At 30.5% G+C, this 24326-nt stretch overlaps 1 protein-coding gene across 1 annotated transcript in view; it reads right to left on the bottom strand.

The window, feature by feature from the left end:
• Calx (sodium/calcium exchanger 3) overlaps positions 1-24326 on the bottom strand; it is a 57227-nt gene that overhangs the window by 27159 nt on the left and 5742 nt on the right. Inside the window, exon 2 of the mRNA XM_015933729.3 lies at positions 10534-10691. The gene's annotated coding sequence lies outside the window, so the exon portion shown is untranslated. The remainder of the gene's footprint in view (positions 1-10533; positions 10692-24326) is intronic.

The raw sequence follows: 24326 nt of genomic DNA, 5'->3' as shown, positions 1-24326 counted from the left end.
TAAATATCATGAAAATAGCAATAATAATAACATCTAATGATTCACTATTCTTGCAATGATAAAAGGTTAAACTAGCTTCTTTTTGTGTACCTTTAAAGGATCAATTGTTACAATCATTTTGCTTTCTTGCTGATTTCATCAACTTGCTAACTTACATGGAAAAAGGTTCATAATAAATTGTACAAAATTGTGAATAAAAGCGAGGGAAACTTTTGAATTTAAACTATAATTGAATAAGGTCAAGCATATCAGATGGTACAAAAAAAGAGTCAAAAAATGTTAACAAAGTTTATTATCAAAGCTTTCTTTTGTTGACTTTTTTTCTCACTCCTTCGTCTTCACATTATGAGTTTATTTTTTTTGACTCTGTCATTTCTTTGAATTTTTCAACACAACAACTCGTAGGAAGCCAGATTGCAAGACTCTATTGAATTATTTCAACATTTTTATATTCAGAAGCAAAGTAAAAGCAAAAAGTTCAAAATTTAAAATTTTCATGACTGGTCCATTACGAAAGCTATTAAAATTGAAAAGTAAAATATTCATTGGACATTAAGTCGATTAATCGATCAAAAAGTCAAATCGATTAGACAATCGATTTTAAAATGAAATCAAGGTAGGATAGGTCAGGCCAGGTTAGGTTAGATGAAGATGAAATGACTTCATGCTTCATCGAATAACGAAAGCAAATTTCAAAAGTTAGCAAAGTCGTGGATAAATATTGATACATGAAGATGATTAATAGATAATATCAACAGATCGATCGAAGGAAGGAATCGATTAGAAAATCGATTTTAAATCAAATAAGGTTAGGGTAGATTAGCTTAGGTTAGATGAAAGTGACAATTTCATGCTTCTCCAAATGACGAAAGTTCATTAAAGCAACTTCAAAGCTATCAAATACGTAAATATTCATGGATGAATAAATCTTTAATCGATTAAGACACCAAATCGATTGATCGATTAAATGAAGATACAGTTAATCGATTAATCGATAGATTTTAAAATGAAATTGGGTTAGGATAGGTTAGGTTAGGTTAGATGAGGATGAAAAATTTCATGCTTCATCAAATTACACCGCAGCTTTCCATGGTTTTCAGCTGAAGTAATCTGGGAAACATTCAGATTTTGTTCTGAATTTTTCTTCCTCAGTTGAAAAGTTTTCTCAATTGAATCAAATGATATGTGATTGAAAAATGAAAAGAATCATTCCACCTTCGCAGTGTAAAGATTTTGGTTAAAAGACAAACTCAATTGTTTCAATTGAATTTTTCGTGATTGGAATGAACCTCTTTTCTCTTGCTCTCTCTCTCTCTTTCCCCTCTCTCCACAAAATTCAGTGTGAATTGACCTGAACCAGAAATGGTAACCAACATGAGTTTGATGATAAAGTTTACAGCAGCAGAAGCAAAAAAGTAAACTTGAAACATAAGAAAAGTTGAATTGATTTAAAGTTTAAAAGTTGATACAAAAACAGAGTAAGTAAATATATATGAAAAAGGCGAAAAGCTATTCTTTGCAATATTCAATGGAAGAAGAAAAAAGAGAAAGAAAATGCGAAAGAAAAGAAAGAGAAAACTAAATTTTCTTTCATGGAAAAGTATTTTTATCACATTTTGGAATCCTTTTGATGGCAAACAAAAAATACTCATGAGATTAAACAAGGAAAGTGTTGTGAAAGTGTGAATGAAAGGGAAAAAAGATAGCATAAATTGATGATGAAAAAAGAGTTGAATGTTTCAAATTTATTCAGGGAGTGAATTGAGTTCAATATTTGATAACAAATAATAATATGCATGATAAGGAAGTGAAATAAGACAAAAAGGGTTTGAATTGATAATGACGTGGCAAGAGGACACAGTTAGTGTAAAATGAAATGTAAAATTGAAAGAGTCAGTGACAGTGTCCATGGATGGACAAAGCGTTAAACGATGTAAACGAGGCTAAAGTTTAAACTCTTTTGTAACAAATTTGCTTGGGAAGTAAAAATATCAAGATATAAATTCAATTCCCAGGATAAAGTTAAAGATAAACAAATAATGAAAAATATGAGCCCATTTTTTGAGCCTTCAGGTTAAACTGTTTTACTCAACCTTTTGATTTAATCCAATATCGAGTCAATTTTTCACCTTTACTTTATATTTAGATTTTGGGAAATCTTTTTTATCGGCAAAAGTTTCAATGTTATTTTACTTTGTTCACTCCAACTGGGAGTCAATTTTGAATGCTTTCAGTGTTTGACTTGAAAATGGGGGACAAATAAGTAAATAACTTTACCCTCAACTTTTAGGTAAAATCATCTTCATCATGATCGTCTTCATCATCTCTTTGATCATCATGATTCTTCCTTTGCTTTACCAGATAAGATGAGAGGATCAAAGATGAGGGAAGGAAAGGAAATCCAAGTAAGCTTGCAGGTTGGCCTAAAGGTTTTACAAATTCAATTCTCATGGGAACTTCCCATGGCACCAAGAATCATATTTCATGGCAATAATGGCTTGTACTTAGATGATGATGAGAAAAGAGGAAGAGAGGCAAAATATGAAGATAAGAAGAATGAAGTAAATAACCATTGCAAGATATCAAAATTTCATCTTATTTAGCCAATATTATTATTTAGAGAAAAGCCTTTTTGCTCAGTTTTTTTCCTTATACTTCTAATAACAAGTTGAATTTGTAGCATTTGTAGCATTATTAGTACATTATAACCTTATCGTTGGGTTGGTTTAGAACAACTTTCATTAGTTTCATCATGTTTCACGATTTTTCCTGTCAATATTTTCTTCGCTCAACTTTTCGCAAAACTTGTTTTCCAATGTGATTAAAGTAATATTTTTAATAATAACTAAATTTGTCCGATTATTTTGACGCTATCATTTGAAGATGAAGAGGTTGACCAGTTCAATAGCTGAGAGTCACAAATTTCAAGCTCAAGTCAAATGTCTCAGACTTGAAAAGCCTTCCAGAAATTATGTTAAAGAGTTATCGGTTCAAATGAATCAACATTAAAACCAAAATTTTGTTTTGATTTAAGTTTTGTTTGTTTCGCATTTCAATCCAAATATTAAAAGTAAACACTTTTTTAATAACAATCAGATGAGAGTAAAATTAGCTCGATCATTGAGTTTTAGATAACTTTTTTCAATAAGGTTTGCAATTCTTGAATAAGCACTGAAGGCAGTGAATTAAGCGATTGATTCAATCTGTTTCGGAACTTGCGACGGAAAAATTACCAGAAAATTATTGAGTACAAACTTGTATAAACTGGCAATCTTGAAATCAATAAAATCCGAGAAGTAAATATAAAATGTCTGATTAAATGAAAAGTCCGAGTTAATGATAAGCTAAATGTCACATATTTTTACACAATTTTTTCGTTTTTCTGGTTTCTTTTCAGCCTTTTAGAGGCTTTTTGTCCCTAAAATTGTTTTATTGCTAAAAAATAATGACAATGTTTAGTTGTAAAATTGTTGATATTGAACCAATCAAATGTTATCTTAAATGTTATTGTTGGTCTTAACCTTTTCTCGAAAAGTCTTGATTGTTTACCAGATTTTAAATGGACTCTTTACTGTTGTCATGTACTTTCAACTAATTTATCCTGAAAAATTGAAAATTCACTTGGAGTTTTGATGCTTTTTCTTGCTGAATAATCATTTTGACTAGCAAACACCAGTTTCACCATTAATGTGGTTAAATTGTTCAACAGTAAATTGAGTCAAAATTTGTCAAATGATTAAAGTGAAGTTATTATAAAGCAAAAATGAGAAGAAGAAAAGTGAACAAAATTCAACAAAAGATGATAGTAATGGATGCTTGAAATTGAACTCTGTTTAACCATTTTACTCAATTGTAATGGATTGGCCTTGATTTGGACAGTTTAATTGTTTCCTTTTGAAATTGCAATGAATAAATTGTTGACATTTATAAGCCAAGCAGCTCAGTAGGTGTCCAAAATGAGCTTCAAGAATCCCTTTACCAAAGTAAACCTTTTTATTGTAATAACAAAACTTTTAGTTATCACAGCAAAACAACTCAATGGAAACGAGAATTATATAAATGTTCATATTTTATGCTCAATTTAGGAACCATTTTGTTTTTAATTCAAGTTTAACCTTTTCTTGTTTCTCTCTCTTCACTGATTCTTCCTCTTCATCATTCACTTTCTGCTCTTCATTTAACTCTAGATACGCTCAGTAAACACGAATTGAAACAAGAGGAAAACCTAATCTCAACTCTGAATTGTTATCTTGATAACTTGTCTTGCTTTTTTTGAATTTTTAACATTTTCCATGCAGAATCATGGTAATCATTTTTGTTCAGCAAATTGTTGAGGTTGATCAAAATTGAGCTACTTTACTCTTCACTTGTTCAAGAGTCAGACTGGTCAAGTTGAGCTTCATGTTATTCATTTTCTGAAAACATTTTTCTTCGTTCGTCTTTCACTTCATTATTGAATGAAATGAATCATTGAAATCAGTTCTCTAAAGATCTTCTTTAAAGGTCAGACAGTTTTCAAAGTTCAATCTGAAATGATTACTGGCTGAAATGACTGATCATTTTACAAAGAATGATACTTTTCGAATCCAGACAAACTTGAAATTTGAAATTTCTTCAACTTCTCTCGTTTGAAGCATTTTAATTTTGAACTGGAATCGATTTCAGATGATGATTGAGTAGATTGAGGTTTATATTGATGACAACGAATTTGGTCTGAAAATTGGCAGCTCATGAAATGAAGTAAAAGGTGAAAGTTTGCTCTTGAAATGTTCAACCTTTTTTTGAAATGACCTGTAATGATGGGCGGGAATTCTCGGGCTTACTTTATTATTGGAACTGTCAGAATACCATTTCATGTTTAATTAAATGTTGAATGAAATTTTTTCTCTTCTTTTACATCTTGAATTGTTCTCAGGAATTTTATGAATGAATGAATGAATTTTATTCAACCTTCTTTTTTCTTCTTGTTCACCTTTTTACTTTTCTCTTTTCTTTTCTTTTCCTCAGTCAACATTAAAGTCTTGAGATTGAATGTATAACAAGATTGTGATATGATGTACAAGACAATGATTATCATCATTTTATACCATTCAAGTTGATGTTCAACTGTGAATTATGTGAAAATATTTGTCATCCCTGTGAGCTGATTGTTGTGATAATTTATAATAATCAAGTGCTCGTAAAAATGATGAAACTTGATAAGCGTTTGACACGCAACTTTACCAATGTCTTTACCAGAGTAACATGAAGACATTCATTTCTCATTATCATTCCCAGATAAGTATGGTTTCATCAACTTCCATTTTCAACCTTTGTTCAACCTTCAAATTTCATGATCAAAATATTGAGATTGAGTTTAATAAAAGTGTGAAGTAAGCTTTCACATGCCATTGATTCAAACTGGGTTCACCAAATTTCACGTTAAAACATCGAAACAAAACCAACAATCATTACCAAAAATTCATCCAAATTTTCCTATTATTTCAATAGAATCAAGATGCAAATTCAATTCAAAATTTTAGATTTTGAGCGCACACTTGGCTAAATCTGGTTCTGGTCAAATCGTCATGTGATAATTATTATATTGATATTAAAGCAAAGTTGATAATAAATTGTCTTTAGCTAAGTGATTTGATTGTTATGATTATTATTATTGGGGCGTCAACAGTTTTAGACTAACCCTTGATTGTTACCTTGACCAGTATTCATTATCATGTAAATGAACTGGCTACACGAGAATCATGATATTCATGTTGAGCCTTTTTCCATCTTCATTGGCTTTTCTTGTTCCCTCCTTTTTTAGATAATGTCAAATTGTATAATATTTGAGGGAAAAAAATGAGATATAATAACACACGAAAATTGCAACTATTCATTAATTCCAGACACTGAGCATTCACCATTTATAAATGTAATCGTCTGGCTTTCATTCACCTTCAATTGAATCAGTTTTACTTTTGAAACAAAACAATTGAACAGGCAAACTAAGACACTTGTCAAAGTTGGTTCGTAAGGGAAGGTCATTTGTTTCAACTGTGGTCAAATGATTCTCAATGGATTCCCTTCTTGGTCAGTTTGTAACACAATTTGTTGTTGTCCAAAAACTTGCAAGGTAACGATTTTGACAGGATAGTGTTCAAAGATACAAACAGGCAAAATTGTACTTTTCATTATTGTAAGGAAAGGGAAAAGTTTTTACTTGCATTTGCTCACAGGCAAAGTCAAATGTTGAACAGGAGACAAAAAGAGCGATAAAAATGAGTAAAAATGATGAAAAGAATCATTGGTTCAGTTTTTCTTGCTCTCATCTTTCAGCTTTCATATTCAATGAATCATATACAGTTTTGTCTGATGATGCCATTCATTTATCATGAAAAGAATGGAACAAGAAGGAGAGAGAAAAAAGATAAAATAATTGAGAGTTGGATGAAGTCGAAGATGAAAAGAGATGATGAAAAGAAGAAGAAGAAAAGCTCAATTTGAGAGGAAAGAATGGAAAAATGTGGATGAGAATCAATTTAATAATGATAATAATAGTCGTAACCATCACAACTATTGCTATTATTATTAGCAAAATGGACTAGGTCAGATGAAGAAGGTTTAACGATGCAAAAAAAAGAGAAGCTGAAAATTGGATAAAGCAAAGGATATGACATAAATTGGACTCCCTGAAGAGAGTTAAGATGGATGAATTAAGATTCACTCCAAGATAACTGGGAGTGATAAGACTCTGGGAGTGAATAGTGAGGAAACATTTAAACTCAACATTTGATGTTGAATTGCAAAAGTTGAACCAAGACTCATATGGATACAAATGGCCTTCAAAAAGTTTCAACTTTGTTCATCTTGAAAGAGTAAAGATGAAAAGGGATAATAACAAGGAGTGAAAGTAAGTGATAATATCTTGACATTAGTTTCGTCTTCATTCATGACTGTCTTTCGTTACCTTCAATAGTTACTCCATCAAGTCATGATGACGATATGATGATGATGATGATGAAAAGGTTTTTCCGTTTGAGATTTGCAGCAAAAGCTTTTACCAATAAAATTTGAAGGAAAAGTTGAAAAGTGATGAACAAAAAAAGTGAATTTTCGTTGGAAGCAAAAAATGAATCTTCTTCTTTTTTTTGCTTCTTCTCCTTTCATTCTGTCTTTCTGTCAATTGAACTTTTTTTTGCACTTTACTGAGTAATCTCAAGTCATGTGTGATAAGTTAGCTTTAATCCATTAGATCAAAACTGGGAGTTTTTTCCCTCTTCATCACCAACACTTTGAATGCTTGGTGTGGCTTGCAAGGTTTGTGCTTATAGTTTTTTACTCGACTTGCTCATCTGGGAGTGAAAAATATTGTTTCAACTGTTCAAAAAGGTTTAAATGATTGTTTGTCGACCAAGCCAAAAAAAGGTCATCATGATTCACAAGAGGGAGAATGATGGTGATGATGGTTGAAACTATGGGAGGTTATGAAAAATGCTGAGCTTTTTTACTGTTATTGTCGTTACAATCATGTTGACTCTTTTGGCTCTTCTTGTATTAATAAAAAAAATTGGAGCAAAAAATTGAAGCTCAGTTGGGAGTTAAATATATCGTCATCTTGTTCATTTTTTTTGTGCAACGTTTAAAACTTGGTCCTTTCTTAATCACCAAAACTAACCGTAAACATTAATTTTTATTAATATAAAACGAATGTCTCTTTTCATAGTCCAACCACTCGCATCATTATCATCATGTCATTTGTTACCCTAAACTGGGAGTCAACTGGGAATGTTGAAGTTTAAGGGAAGCAGATAAATATATTTATACTCGAGTTAATAGCGCACTGTTGTTTAATGTATATAATCAGGGTCAGGGTAAAGAAATTGAGATTGGAATGGAAGCCGATTAAGGTTGTGAAAGACTCTCCATCCACAGGCAAGTAAACTGCAAGTTGATGTTTAAAATTATAAGTTTAAAGCAAAATTACTCAAATTACTTTTGTTAAAAAAATTGACTAAAAATGAAATAATATGAGTCTCGGTAAATCGAGAAAAACTGAATTCCTCAATTTTTATGAATCATTGACAAGGATAGGTTAGTTTTACCCTGAGTACGAGAGCCACCGCAGGTTCAGGCAGAGGGTAAATGTGACTGCTCGACTGAATCGCCTGACTTATGACTGCTTCTAAGTCAGAATCCCGTCATTATACGGTAATATCGTTAAGTACTCGGTGTGACTGTAGGTAGGTTGATCGGTGAATCGATGAATATTTGTAAATATTTTTCCCTTTTTGTCGGAGTCACGAATTCAGCTGAAATGATGATTTTCTCTGTTTCATTGAGCAAAATTGGATTTAAAAGTTTTCTTAGGTGTATTCAAAGGTCGCATGAAGAGTTAATGAAATTTCAAAAGACTGAGTCAACTTAAAGAGCTACAACAAAAGCGGGACCAAAATTGACTGTAAAATAAACAGTCTATCGATCAATCATGTCCAGCATTTAATATGCACAGAATATGCAATAACGTCGACAGTTTCATAACTTTAAAATTTTCCAAATGCTTCTTGCATTTTCACTAACACTTGCCCATTCCCACCTCCAAAGCACTTGATCAACAAGATAAGAGACTGGGAAGCTTTTCCCTCCCAGTCAATCACTTGATAGCAACAATGCGAGTTAAAACTCATGTATTTGAAAATGAAATTTCAATAAAAGCTTAGAAACCAATAAATATCAATATTGTGTAACATTTTAATATCAATATTTACCTGTTTTCAGTTGATAACATTTTTGATTAATTTACAAAGGTAAAGGTAACTCAATATGATGTCGAGATTATTTACTCGCTATAAATGAAAAGTAAAATATTACTGTTTAGAGTTATCATTCACTTGATTATCTGATATTAATTTACGTCAACTCTCATATTTTCATCTCAAGAAGCAACACAAAGATTTATCACTCCAAGAGCATGAATCAATAAAAATAGCAATGCTAATAGCGATGATATTTTGTGAGGTTTGTGTGCTTTCGGCTCATGAATATTGTGCTAAAAGGATTATGAAACTTTTTTTGTTACCTTGAAACAAAGTTGAATGTTGATTCAAACAAGAATTTCATTTCCATCATAAATGGTGATAGACATTTTATGCAAAGATAATTGATTGGTGTTGAACGAAACAAAGCTCAAACAAACAAGGATGAGAAAAGTTTTCTTGAAATGTTGATAATAATAATGATATATTAATCTGTATTGTGAAAGGTTCAGGTAAGTGTTCAGTGAGCACAAAATTGAAACACTTTTTTGCTTCTCTCATGAAATGATATCAACTTTTTTTTATTGTTGATATTTTGCTTCTTTTTTCCTTTTTTACTTCATGATGAACAAACATGAAACATTAACGCTTTATTCAAGGCTATCGTTTTGTTATAATAACGGTAATAAAAAAAACAATTGTTATACATTGTTATCATGATGATTGGATGAACAAAAGCAAACAATTGAATTCAATTGTTTCACACAAATCATTCAGCAAATGTTACTCGTGTTACTAGCCTTAACCTTGTGTAAACTGTTATCATTTTCTGTTTTCTGTCCACCAAATTGTGGATTCACTGGGAGTTCAACAACAGTTTCAGATATTACAATTGATATCAACTTTCCTTTGATTACATTTACCAAACTTTTCCCATTAAAATCACTTCTAAATGAAACGAAACCAGAAAATACTTTGCTTGGTTCGAGTTTAGATATTTTCAAGAAAAGTTGGACAAATGAAGTCCTCTTCTGAATCAGTCTGGCCACAAAGAAACTGACAGAACTTTTACTTTATATAGCTTTTGGAAACGAAAAGTCAATTTATTTTTAGAAGAAAATAATCGAAAAGTGTCTATCATGTTTCGGAAAAATTCATTCAAAGAGGAAAAAATCTACTCGGAGTTCAAAAAGACATCTGACGATTTTTTCGCTGTGCATTTTCGAATGGGTTTAAAAATGTTATCTATTCGAAGTCGAAATTAAAACGTAGCGAGGATAACTTGATTCACCAGAATTCCGTCAGTTCTGACATGAACGTATAGAACTGTAAAATATGTTTGACACCTTAATATTTCAGTTCTCAACAGAAATAAATGAATAAGAAAATTCGAAGCTGAACAAGAACTTAAATATTACGATTTTTTTCGCTGTCCCAACTTTGCAACTTAAGCTTTCGTCCAATATAAGTTTCTATTTTGGGATTCCTGAAGTTCTTGAAAATTTGTTTGCCCTTGCGACAATGTAAGAGATGAATGATTATCTTTCTGATTTTTCCTTCAACAGTTCTTAGAATCTTTCGTTGAGCTGTTCAATGCACACATCGCAAAACTCAGATTCTGTATTCTTTTTCCTTTCGTCTAAGGATTTGATAAGTTTCTTTCTGAGGTTCCAAAGAGGTATTCTCATTTTTTCGGCTCCAAAAGCAGACAAATAAGTTTTCAGAAGTTCAGATGCTGTTCTAAAAATTGGTTTGATCATTTGATACTTATGAACTTTACATGAAAGTGAGCTTTTCTTACCTTCATATCAAGATTAATGTTTTCCTGTTGCTTATTGTTAACTATGTCGAACCCGTAAACCAGAAGAATGTAAATTATCGAAGAGAATCAATTTCCAACTTGAGTAATTTTTGTTTCATCGTCAGTCGCCAGTGAACATTAAAGTTGACTAAAATTTTCTATTGCATAGAGAAATGAGGGAAAAAAAGGAAATGAAAAGTTAATTAGTTAAATGAGAATAGAGAGGAAAACTATTGATCCAATTTAATTGTGTGTGATTAAAATGGATGAAAATTTGAGTCCAGATTAATAGCAACATGATATCATCATTGAACCATTATCATACGTCAACCTAATTCTGAGTTTTCATTTTTTCCTTTTTTCTGTTTCATTCTGTACTTCAATTTGGACGTGACTTTGTTCAACAATTGAACTCAGCTCAGATCAAGTCAAATTACCAATTAAAGTCAAGTTAAATTATATTAAACAACCAGACAGAATCAATATCCATCAACCAGAATTGCAAGAGAAGACAAAAAGAGCGAAAAAAGTGAAACTTTAATCAAAGATAATCAGGTAATTCGACGTTTCATCGATTGTGACTATTGATCAAACAATGGATTTTTGAAAAGTCGACAGTCAAAATTGAATATCATTTTCAGCAGATATTCACAGAGAAGAATAATGATGTTCCAGTATAATCTTGCATGATACTCTGAGTTTGAAAACATTTGCTTGTTGAAACATTTTTCAATTTGGTTTGAGTTCAATGAAGTGCAAAAACAATTTGTTGCCTTCAAAATGCTCGACGCAAATTGTGATCCAAAAATGAATCGAATCTCGACTTTATCCTTGATCATTATAAACTCAACTTCAGTTCTGTCAACTGATGTTCAATTTTTCATTATAAAAGTTGAATCTGTGATAATCTTTGATGTCTTCATCATGATCATCATTCACTTGCTATTGGAATGAAAATTGAATTTCATCAAATGCAATCATTTTGTCAGAAAATGAAATGAAAAATGGATTTTCATTGGCGAATTATTGTCATTTGATTGAGTTTCAGTGTAATTGATCCACTGATTTTGGTCAAAAGATTACCGACTAAATCTGGTCAGTTTCTTTGGGATCAAAATGTTGCAGCATTTCATCGTAACTCAAGTTTCCTTAGAACTTCAAGTTGACCGCAAATTCGGTTAATTCAAATTTATATTCTTCTCTATTCATCATGAACTTTGCAAATGTTTTTGATGAAATTTCTCAACTGATTAGGAATTGCAAGAAATATTGCCTCAAATAAAACATTGTGTGACTTGAATGGTAAATTTTTGCTCGAAATTGTAAATTGCATTTTCTTTCTTTACATATTTCCAGTTTTCAAAATTTCAATAATGAAACTTTCTTATTATGAAAGGAAAAGTTAATAAAATTTCAATTGGTAATCAAATAAATTTCAATTTCCATTTGGTTTTACCAAGAAAAGACGATGAAAATAATGAATATCACTTCGATTGGAACAAAGAAATTTTAAATAACCAGAAACAATTCAATTTGTTCATTAATATGAAAATTTTAAGAATCTATTAAATCTTATTGAATAATAACTAAACTAAAGACTCCAAGTTAACGTACTTTATGCTGTTGAAACTTGCATAGACTAAAGTCAAGTTATAACTCAAGAAATTAAAATTGTCATTCAATGAAAACTTCATTCCAGTACTCAAAGTCAGACATGAAATAAACTTATTACTTTGAATGGGCAATGAGAACTGAAAGTTAGTCTATTGAATGCATTACGAGCTATTATACTCATCAGTAAATGAAGTAAAGCATGATGTTGAAAACTTTGTAACGAACACTTCAATCATCAATCAAAATATTTATCCTTCAATTGAGTTTGAATAAGACTGAAAAGGCAATTTTTTAGGTTTTCTGGTAAACAAGAAAATTTGGTTCTTTTTCATGGATTTAAGTTGATCACAATCTACAGTCTGGATAATTTGTGTAACCATTTATATCAAAAATATAAGCTTTTCAAATGCGTTTAACTTTCTTAATAATTCCTAGTTAATTATTTAAGATCATTTCAATTTTCATGCTTTTTTAAGCCTTTGAGGTTGAACACTTGACAATATTTTGAGATGCAATATTTGGATCCTTATTTGGTATTTGAACTTAGAATGCTAAACTTGAGGCTTTGAACATTTACTGTTGCTGTTTGAACGAAAGATTTAAACAATAATAAATTTGAATTTGAAATGCATTGATTCGATATTGAAATTTGGGTTCATCTTTTCTTGACATATAATGTTCACTTTAACCTAAATATTGTCAATTTTGTTTGTACTTTTTTTCAATGGCTTTTACATGATTCTGATGAAAGACAATTTTGATCGTTCTTAATGGTTTTGTGTTAAGGTGAGATTATTTTGCTCAGCATTTCATTTACTTTTCTCAATTTAAATGGCCTTCCATTAAAACCATTATTTTATTTGCAATACAAAAGGTTCATTTTAATTTTAAAATGCAAAGAAGAAGACGAAGAATTGTCTTTGGAATGAACATGTAAATGATACAAAGGTTAACATTGATAATCGATAGAATACATTTAAATTTTCATGATAATGGAACGATATTAATTTTCAATGATTTCCCGATTCCATGCAATATCTAATGTAATATAAAAGCCATTCAAGTTTAACCCAAAATCCTTTTCTGGTTCAATACAATTACCGCATAAGTTGGCCAATAAGTTTATCAATGTTTCAATGACATTTGCGAGGTTCTTTGTGCCTTCTCAGTGTTCCTGCTGTTATCAGCATTTATTACATTATCCTGTTATAAAATGTTGAGATGAATGTTGATATATTTATAGCCTATCAAAGTGTCACACTGTAGCTTCATGTTGTACCTTTAATTAGGTTTGACAATGTAAGCCGAGAGGAAGCAAGAAAAAATGGATTTTTACTTTTAATTTATGGTTTCTTGCCAGGTTGACGTGAATGGTATAACAATAATAGTAATGGTGAAAATGGTAATAATACCACAACAAAAGAACACACAAAATATGCAAGATAATTAGCAGATAATGTTTCATTGTTACCATTATTGTTATTAATAAATGATTGTTAATAGTTGCGATTCTCTTCATTAAAGCAACTAATGTCAAGTTTGACAAAAAACAAGACCAATAATGAATCCAAGTTATTGCAATTCAGTCAAGATCATCTTTATTCGTGAGACGGAATCAAAACAAATCAGAAAAGGTCAATCGTCATGAAATGAGATGAGAATCCCAATCATCTATTTTTAGTCTAAAACTGTCGATATAAATTGATGAATGGATTCAAGTCAATTCAAGTTGTCAACCTTTACATTTGCGTCAATTTTTCGGATTATTTTGTTAAAAACTAAACATTTGTTTCAAATCAAAGGAATCAATGATTAATCTTTAACTTTTACATTTTGTTGTCTTAAAACTGCTTGGAGTGAAAGAAGGGAATGATTTAACGATTAATTTGACCAATCAATCAATTCAAGACTGATCACTGATATGAATTTCAAGCTTGTTTTGCTTGGATTTTGGATTAATGGGAATCTTGTTTCATCAATTTTGTTCAATGTTTTTTGATCAGAAAATCGATAATTATTAATTTAAATCCAGGCTAAGAAACCTTAGCATTTGGTTGAGCAACTAATTGTTTACCTTTTTCATTGTTGATCTAAAGTTAATTTAGTTTATAACTGCAATAATAATAAAAACATTTCTATGTTTTTCAATGAAACTGCAAATATTTTTCCCTCTTTAATCTAATAGACTTTATTTTTGATTATCATATTAATAGTATGATTATCATTAGAATGGTAAAGTAAATGACTTTCCTTCCCTTTCCTTTTGCTCTTTGAATATTAGTATTTCTTGCTGATTATTTCACTCTTTACTTTTGCTTGAAATCACATGAAAACTTTTATCCCTTTTGATAACCATTTATATTTATAAATCAAATGTTAAACTTAGTTTTAACTTAAGTGGGTTTACTTGTTAACTAAATGATGAACGATAGTTATCACTTCAACATATCATTTAAAATAACAAAAACATTCCTCACTTGCAGGGAGTGATTGTTATGCTTAATAATTATGAAAGCAGTTACTTAGTTTCACTCCATTTCACCATGGCTATTGATTAGCTGTTTAACAATAGTCAAAGGTAAAGTGTGATTCAGTTTGACTACGATTTTAACCTTCATCTTGCTAAACTGGGTTCATCTTAATCACCAATAACAGCTTGTTTTGAGGCATCTTAATGTCGATGAATAATGAATGGAATCAATTGGTCAGATTAGGTTCAATTTGGGTTTTTATGTTGATCAAGTTGATTGAGGTTGAAATGGTTAATGAGTGTTAAACGAAAAGGAACAAAAAGTTTAGTTTAAAAAGCATTTTTTTCTTCTGGTAAACACTGAAGTTCTCATCAGAATAATGTTTCCTATTTTGGTTATTTGATAGTTGATATAAAGCAATGATGATGTTGATGATTATGATGATGATACTGAATCAATCGATTGAAATGTTGTTACAATCTCAGTTGAATTACATGAGAATCTTTTTTCTTTTCTTTTCTTTCGCCTTCCTTCTTAACCATCATGACTATTGATTCAGGTAATATAAGATTGGGAATTAAGCAGAAGAGTGGAGAACAAAATGGAAAGGAAATGTTGTTTCACTCCTCAAGATTCATGATTATTCTGTTGTACCGACTGATGATGTGCTTAAAATGATAATCTAAAACAATAACCATTCAATTTTCAGTTAACTTTCATTTTTACCCAAACGTTAATCACAATCTGAATCAACATTGAAAAGGTTTTTTGTTTTTGTTCCTTGTTTCATGCTTTACCTTTATGATGCTACAGAAAAGCAAAACATGAAACAATTTAACCTGATGATGATAATAACGATGCTGAAACGAGTCTTCAATTTTCAACTCATTTCACCGTTAATGGACTTTCAACTTGAAACAGATTATTTTGCTTCGCTTCAATTTCACCTTCAACTTTTTTTTCATCAATTGACAATCAATTATTGGTAAAGTTGTTTCATTGGTAATCATCAATTCAGTTGACTTAGTCAATTGTTTTGTACTTTGTCCATCTTGGACATTATTGGCATCATATTAGATACAATTTTTCATCTAAAATCCAAGTATAACAACAATTGTTACTCTTGACTCTTCAGTTGAACTGGAAGAATCAACAAACAGGAAAATGTAACTTGCCAATGAACACAGAATCATAAAAAGTGATTGAACAAAAGGAAAGTTGAGGCAAAATTGGAGCAAAAAAGATCAATGATAATGGGTAAAGCAATAAACGGCAAATGATACTGAATAAAAGTACATCAAATCATCTGAGGAATGAAGAGTTTGAAACAAAGCCAGAGAATCAATAGTTTGATAATAAAATGAGTTTAGTGTATGAGACTGAGATGGATTCATAATTTGAAGATAAACCCAATCCCAAGACTGATCAAGTGGATCAACATTGAATGGAAACGTTTAGTAGCCACAAATATTTCCTTGACTTCACTTGGAGTGCATCTAATGAAACCATTTTGAAGATGTTTTTGAAGGCGAAGATCAACCTTTGAAAAGTGAAAAGCCATTGCCTTGTTCATTGACTTTATTTAGATACTCTTTGCATTTGTTTCAATTCATCTTCATTCCCATTCTTATCCTTTTTCAACCTTTCTAATCATTTAAATCTTGCCTGATTTATTTAGATTTGCATTCTGTTTGCTTTACCATCAAACTGATTTATTATCAGTGCCTTTTGCGCTTCCAGTGTTTACCTTGCAACTCTGTGACGTTTCATTATCATTATTATTACTTTGCTGAACAGATTTTCCCTGCAAATTAACTGCATTGTATGAACATGAGGATATTTATCAAACTGCAAATTGTCATTTGGCAAAAGTTATTGGTCCAAGTTTGGTAAAAGGTTCAAAGATTGATAATGTTCATCTTGCTTTTACTTGCAATGAATATTGTAAAACAGAAAAGGTAAGAACGATTCTCTGCAAATAAAACAAGGTAAAAGTTGACTGATCATCAATTTGATTTACACTGATTCCATGTTATTCATTGGAATCATTCAGGTTTAAGACTTTTTCCTCAGTTAAACAGTTTTTCTACATTTGGATACATTTTGCTTTCGATATTTTTGTTGCACTGTTTTTGCTTTGCAAAGCAAATTCAAACTGTTGAGGTTGTTCAAGTTTCATTTTAATTTCATTTTCCACTTACATTTGTATTTGTTTATTCTTGATTGTATTTTGTTATAATAAGGTTGCTTGAAAATTAAATGGTTTGCTTCACATTTTGAGTATACTTTGAAAGTGAAGAGGAAAATTTAAATTGAATTGACATGAAACACACTCAGGCTCAAGTTTACATTGAATAATTTATTCATTTTGTGACCATTTACATGGCTGGAAAGTTTCAAGTTACGAGTCAAGTATCCATTGACACGCAACCTTAAAGATGTGTAACAGTGTAAATGAAATCATTTTAAAACAGTTTATGTTCACAATCGAAGCAACAAAATGATTTTAATTTGTTCAAAACTGCCAGTTAAACGTTTAATGTTTCCAGAAGCCAATTTGTTTCATTACAATGTTTTAATATTGAAATAGCCAAAGCGGTTGAATAGTGTGTTAATAATCAATGGAAAAAGTCGAAATAGATTGAAAAATTAACATTAAAAGTAGCATTCAGTTGAATCTTTATTGCAACTCGTTTGTTTTAACTATTTGGCTGACAGGATGAAAATAAATAAGTTCAATGTGAAGTCAAATTTGCAGTTGGATTAAATGTTTATTTGAACCAGATTGACTTTATTCAACAGTCTCATCAATACAGATTTATTCAAAGATTCCCTGGAATAATTAAAATAACCAAATCATCCATGATGAACATTGAACCAGGCAAGTTATTTAGGTCTTTAAAGGAAACCTTCGAGTCCTACAACTTGAATAGCTGAACTGATCAACTGAAAGACAATTTTATTTGAATTGCATCGACTTTGCCTGACAAGTTACTGTTTACTATCGATTTAGTCGCTTCCAAGTTTAATCATTGTATCACAATTAAGTGGAGAGTTTACTATTACCGGCTTTGATTTACTGTTCTCTCGACTTGCTTTTGACCTGAATGTCACAGTCAACGTGTAAAGTTAAAAACTGAATAAAGTCAATTTGTGTTTGACTTGGAACTGTTAACAGAATCAAATCAACTCCAGTCACCACAGTAATCAATCAAGTCAGTTATTTAGCAAAATATGCTTTTGTTTTATGGGATAAAACAACCCAAATAACCAAAATTATTAGACCAATTACCATATTAAACTGAGTAGCATTAAAGATCATTTAAAGTGCAACTTATTATCCAAACACTCACCCAAACCTTCATCAAATTACCAGTTTTTAACCAGTTAAATGCATCTCTCGTATTTTACAAAATGCACAAAACTGTCCATCTTAACTCTCATGAACTCATCAAGATGAGGGAAATAATTATCATTGAATTTTAATACTCTTTCCCTAATGTTTACATTAGTTAATCATTTTGATGGCAACATTATTTACCTTTTATTGAGACTGTTTCAAAATATCCTAAACATTGTTACGACTCTACAAAGGGTGAAATCAGCTTTACTTCACAAGTATTTTACATGATAAATAACAGAGTGCAAAATGTTTATCCAATATTTATATTTGAATTTCGTTTTTTTTTGCACAAAAAAAGTTTACAGAACATTTGAAGTATCAAAAAAGGGATGAAATTGTTGAACAAAAAAAAAACGAATTCTTTTGGATGCAAAATTCGTTTCAATTGATGGTTAACCTTTTACTTGTACCTGTGTTATTGCCCTGACAATAATAATGAAAATGATAAAATGATGTTATTAGAGGTAATAGTTATGATCAATCAATGTCGCCAGTTTTGCCTGTTTGAATTGTTGTGTCTTTTGGGTTCTTATGTAACATGTAATGAAAACTGAAGATGATTACATTGATTTATCAATGAACAATGATTAAATACACAATAGATCAATGTCAAGTAGTGTATATCCATAGAGAGACAGAAAACAAAGACAGAGACTGGAGTTTCAATTGTCACAGAAAATGTCAACTTGACAAGTCCAGGTCAAGATTAACCTGACATTGTGAAACATTGGAACCAAGTTTTCAACTGTTTAACAGAAAGTCCAGTAAATTGCATGGAAACATGAAAGAAAAGGTTTCAAGAAAATTTTCTCCTCCAGAAAAACTGGGAATGTCAAGGAATGTGTTGGGATGCACTGGGATTGAGACTCATTGATGCTCTTGTTATTGACTGTAACAAGGCAACTGGAAAAGGTCTTAATAAATGATCTTAATTAACCTCTTAAAATGTGTGTAAATCAAGTCTGGCTTTTGTTTCTTGTTCAACATTTTACTTGTTACAATTCATGTTACATGTTGTAAGGTTAATAAATAATCAGCTTGATTGATATTTAATTCAACATCTTTGATTTAAGGTACAAATGATTGTCAACATTTTTGGGTTTTTTCTGGTTCTTCCAACTTTCAAATGTAAATTGTAATTTTAAATGCAAGTTTTTCATGAAAATTTAAGTTTTGTTTCTCTGTTCAGTTTAATGCTTCGTTTCATGCTTTCTGATAAAGGTTGTGATTGTGCTGTGCTCATGTCACAGGGAAACATGAATGGAACAATCATGATGAAAATGGTTACAGATGAAATAAAAAGAAAGGAAATTAGAGTTTTTTTGCTCTCTTCAGTTGTAAGAAGTGCAGATATTTTCATCTTCTTCTTGCGCTTGGCTGTCTTGGCATTTAGTTAACCAAATCAGAGTATTCCCTGGTTACTGGGAATGTTCAAAACGCCAACTCGTGTATCCAAAGTGATTAGATTTCTGCTCTTTTTTTATTTGAATCTACTTCAAGTGGAAATAAATAGTGAAATGAAAAGAATCACAATTGCAAAAAGTGGAATAAAAAGGAATGGAACAAAAAAAAGAAGGGAAAATGAATGAATAAAATTCATATGATGACTGGAGTAATGATAGTAATGATGGTGATGAGCTTGGTGAAAGGGAATGGAAATGGAAGTGAAAATCGTTTAATAGGTCATAAAAAGTGTAAAAGGATAATTATCGCTATTTTTTCAACCAATCAGTAAAGTCTTTGTCTTAGATGTTCTGTGTTTGTTCAGACAAGTTGAATCTTTTTGAATCCAGTTTGTGCAATATTCACTTATTCAGTGTGCATCCAATGTTTCATGAGTTTCAAAATGATCAGTTTCGTAATCACTAAAATAATCAATTAGAATGTCAATGAAGATTCTGCCTCCAATCAATATTTTTTGTCTTTATTAGTGGAGCATTACTCAAGCATTCAGATTTTAGTGATTTATTCAATTTTTTGCCTTTCATTTACTCTTTTTGTCAGACTTTTTTTGCAATTCCAAGGAATCGATTGATTTATGCATAAAACTCTTAATAATATTGAGTAATGAATCTTGTGTACGTGCTATATGGTACGTGTAGACATCATAAATAGTTCAATATCATCGGGCAAAATTTTTCTGCTTGTAATAAAGACTAAAATGAAATAAAGAGCTCTCAAAGTAAATAATGACCAAAATTTAGATTGCTGAGTAAACAGATCAGATGCCAAGTTGAAGTGTTTGTTGATTAGGTCTGATAATGATCTGAATGCTAGGCATGACTAGCTCACTTAAAAGCAATGCATTCACCATAAATATGACCAGACAAGTGATAACTTAGCAGATACTTTTTGTGATCGCTTTCTGTGAACATAAAATTTTGTACTTCCAAGTTGAGCTAAAGCAATGAAGTCTAAGCTTGGAATGGGCATTATTGGTTGATTTATTGTCTATTTATATTTTTATTTAGATTGTTAAAAATCTAACATAACGTTACCTAACCTATCAAATACTTGTCTATCGTCGTACTTTTTCGCATAAATTTCACCAGTCTAAGTGCTTGAAATATTCAATGTTTCATGCAGATTCATGAGAGTTTCAAGCAATCGTCTACAACGAAAGGGAGTAAAAATTTTTTTCAAAACTTTTTTCAAATTCTTATAATGAGTTAGTCGTCAACTGACGAAATAAAATAAGATTTGAATGTGAGTAATGAAGAAAATCGCTCTTGGTGTGATATTTAAAATGAAATAATTTATTTAATAAGCATTTATTGGAACGTAATCTTTGAAAATTGATTATCAGTGCTATTAAATAGTAAAGGTAAATTTTTTAAGAAAAATCATCAACCACAGTTGTTATCTTAAATGAAATTATGAGAGTGTTAATGACAAGTTTAATAACTTTATTATCTTTTATTTTCAACTTGACAATTAATTGTGTCTGGGAGTGAAAATTGTTTGGAGCCATATTTTTTGGGCTTTGCACAGTTTTTTACAGCATTATATTACATTTACTTGAAAGCCTAAAAACAAGAAATATTTTCCATCTTTTTTTGAAAATGATTGATGAGCTTTGCTAGCCTTTCCATTGTTATTATTGTTACAGATGATACTCATGATCATGTTGTCGTTGATGATGATGAGAATGATGATAAAGATGATAAAGATGATTGAAATGATTTAACAATCAACCATAGAGTTAACCAATCAATTGAATGATTCGTTTGGAAAGTTGATTAACTTTGAAGGAGAAAAGGTTTTTTGCCTTTACTTGAACAATAACAATAAGAAATGTGAATAAGAATGAAAATGAGAAAAAGTAGTTTTGATAAAAAAAAGTAGAGAAGATGGAAAAATATATTTCATGGTAAAAATAAGATTCTGCCTCCATGGCTACAGGGAGTTTATTTTGTATAGTAATGATAATAATAATAATGATTGAAGCATTGAATGAGAAACACTTTCCATCATGTTGTTTCTGAGTGAGTAAAATAAGTAAAACCTGAAAACCCATATTTTTCAAGATTAGGTTAACTTGCAAGTCATTTGCATGGGAAAGCTCAATGTTGGAGTAAATTTTTCACCCTTTTGTTTACTCAGATTCATCAATATTTTTTAACTCGAGAAACTGATAGAAAAGGGAAGAAAAAAATTACTGCTATTTTCATGGTTTTCAGCTTCATAACAATGGACCATCAACGAATCGGAAGTTTCTTGATACACTTAAATCACATGTATCATGAAAAGAGGGATGAAAATTTCCATTTGGTTTCAGGCTAAACAAGTTAAAAATGTATTATTTTGCTTTATCCTTCAATCCCTTTACAATGATAACGGATGTTGGAGGGAAATTTTAATTCATTGATTCATTTTCACTTAACTGAATAAGCTTCAGATTCGATTGTTGTTTTATTGGCTCGCCAATTGGTCGACAGTTTAATTAATGAGCAAACATGTTTAATTTTCAAGATTGTAATCATTGTTGACTTTTCTACTAAACAGAATTATCTCGACCATCAATTTTCCTCCTTGAAATTTACTAATTTATCTAATATCTGTGAGGCTGATCAGACTGATAATGGGTATGATAAAGCCTCTAGAGTGTTGTTTGACAGTTTGCTTTTCAATTTTCATCATGAAAATGAACACTGAACTTGATTACTGTTAAGATGATTAAATAATCTGTAAGATAAACTTGTTAAAGACAATTGACTGGAAGGGATTTCACTTGTTATTAAGTTGGCCAAGGAAAGGGAAGGTAAAGTGAAGCCAAAAAATTGAATATCTTGAGCCAATAGTTAGTCTTTAAGGCTCTAATTATGTCAATCATTGACTGATCAAAGTCACTTTGCCAGGTTAATTAAAGCCTTTTGTTTTGGCAACTTTAATAATGTTTAAAGTTAATTGTAAATTGAAAGTCTCAACTGAATCACAATCAACTTATCAAATGCAAAATGTATTCAATTGTCAATTTATCTCATAAAAGCCAAACCGATAACCTCATAAGCATATAAACCTTTTCATTGCGAGTTTATTTCAAGTTTACTCTCATCCTAAGGCTATTCTTGAGCCAATTACCTGACTTTTTTTCTGGTTATTTTTAAGATAACTTTTTTGCCTTTTCTTTTGGATTCAATGCAAATCATAAATTGAACCATTAACCCTTTCCCATGGTTAACTGTTCAATGGTTGCAATCAGAGGACCAATAAAGTTGATGAGCTCAAGTTTAGTGAAACCTTTCATGTTCAAATGTCAAATGTAAATGGGTTTCGTGATTAAAAAATATTTCAACTTGTTCAAATGAAATATATTGAAGTTGATGAAGAGCTAAAAATAATGTTTACCGATAAATAAATAAAGCGTATCAATTTGGATGCATTTAATTAGCTGTTTGACTTGCAAGTGACAAAAAATAATGCATTTGCTTTGTATTTGCTTCAATGTTGTCAGTTATCTGTTTCATATTCAAAGCGATCAATCAACTGATATCAGGTTTAATTAGGAAAACTGGACAGTATTAATGAAAATAATATAAACTCTGGACAATTGGTCTTGATAAAGGTTTGTCAAGGTAAACAGTTTCATGCCCACAAGCACTGATGACTATTGGTGAAATTTACAATGCTATTTGGTCAGCTTTCAATTGTTTACAGCTATTGTTGGTCACTTGCAATTGAGTCGTAGGTTGATAAAGTAAATGAAAAGATGAAACAAAAATCTTCATTAATTTTCGCTATTGAATTATACCTTTTTTCATTTTATCATTCCCTGTAAGCCTGGGAGGTTAAACTAAATCCTCAGCTAATAACAACTTACCATTAACAACATAAACTGTTGACTGATTTAATAATCGATTTCAGATTTATAATCGAATTTTCGACTGGACAAAAATCGATTTTTACTGTCATTTCTCTCGATCAAAAGGAATCTAAATATTTAGCTAAATTTTTGAATAACTTTTCGTTCTAGCCGATTGCGGAACAATCGATTTAAATCGTTAATGATCGGGAATTGGTAATGATAAAAATCGATATTTACCTTAATGATCGATGCATAAAAATCGATTTTTAACCGCACTATTTCGTGACTCTAATAAATGCTTTTGTGTGTAAAACAATCGATTATTGTGCCAAAAATGTGGTTCAAAAGTAGATTCAATTGAATCTCCTGAAACTTTGGTGTTTATGTTGCAACAAAATAATTGATGAACCACAAGAAAATCGATTGAATCGCTAATCAAATTGAATGGCAAATCATTAATGTCAACTTTTCATCCAACCTTAATCACTAAGCTATTTATGATACAATAAAAACTGGCGAAATAAAAAAAACCCAATTCTTAGACCAAAAGTAATAAAATGTTATCACTTTACTTCAGGTAATTTTCATTATCATATTTCATGAATAACTATTGTTACGAGTCACTTTGATATGTTGACATTTTTATGGTAAACTCATTAACAATTGTTAATATCATCAGGTAATCTTATTTATCTGCATAAGTTTTGCTGATTCAATCAATCATCAAATTAAATTTCAATCCTAACAATTGAACAATTAAAAAGCATTAATAGCACACACAAAGCTTGATAATAAAGTGATAAACCTGTTGAAAGTCCCAGTCAACTGGGAGTGAAAAGGTGATGTAAAGCATTTTACAGTAAAATAACATTTCCATGAAAAAAACTCTTTTTCCAATTATCGTAAATTGTTCAACAATGTTTTCATGATGATGTCTTTTCATTTCAGACACACAAAAAATGTTGAACAACTTTGTGACATTTTGAAATTTTGCTTCTCT

The sequence above is a fragment of the Tetranychus urticae genome, chromosome 2 (genome assembly GCF_039701765.1).
Source record: "Tetranychus urticae isolate SD_2017Ah chromosome 2, NJAU_TeUrti_SD_1.0, whole genome shotgun sequence".
NCBI lineage: Eukaryota > Metazoa > Arthropoda > Arachnida > Trombidiformes > Tetranychidae > Tetranychus > Tetranychus urticae.
This window is presented reverse-complemented; position numbering and strand designations above follow the sequence as displayed.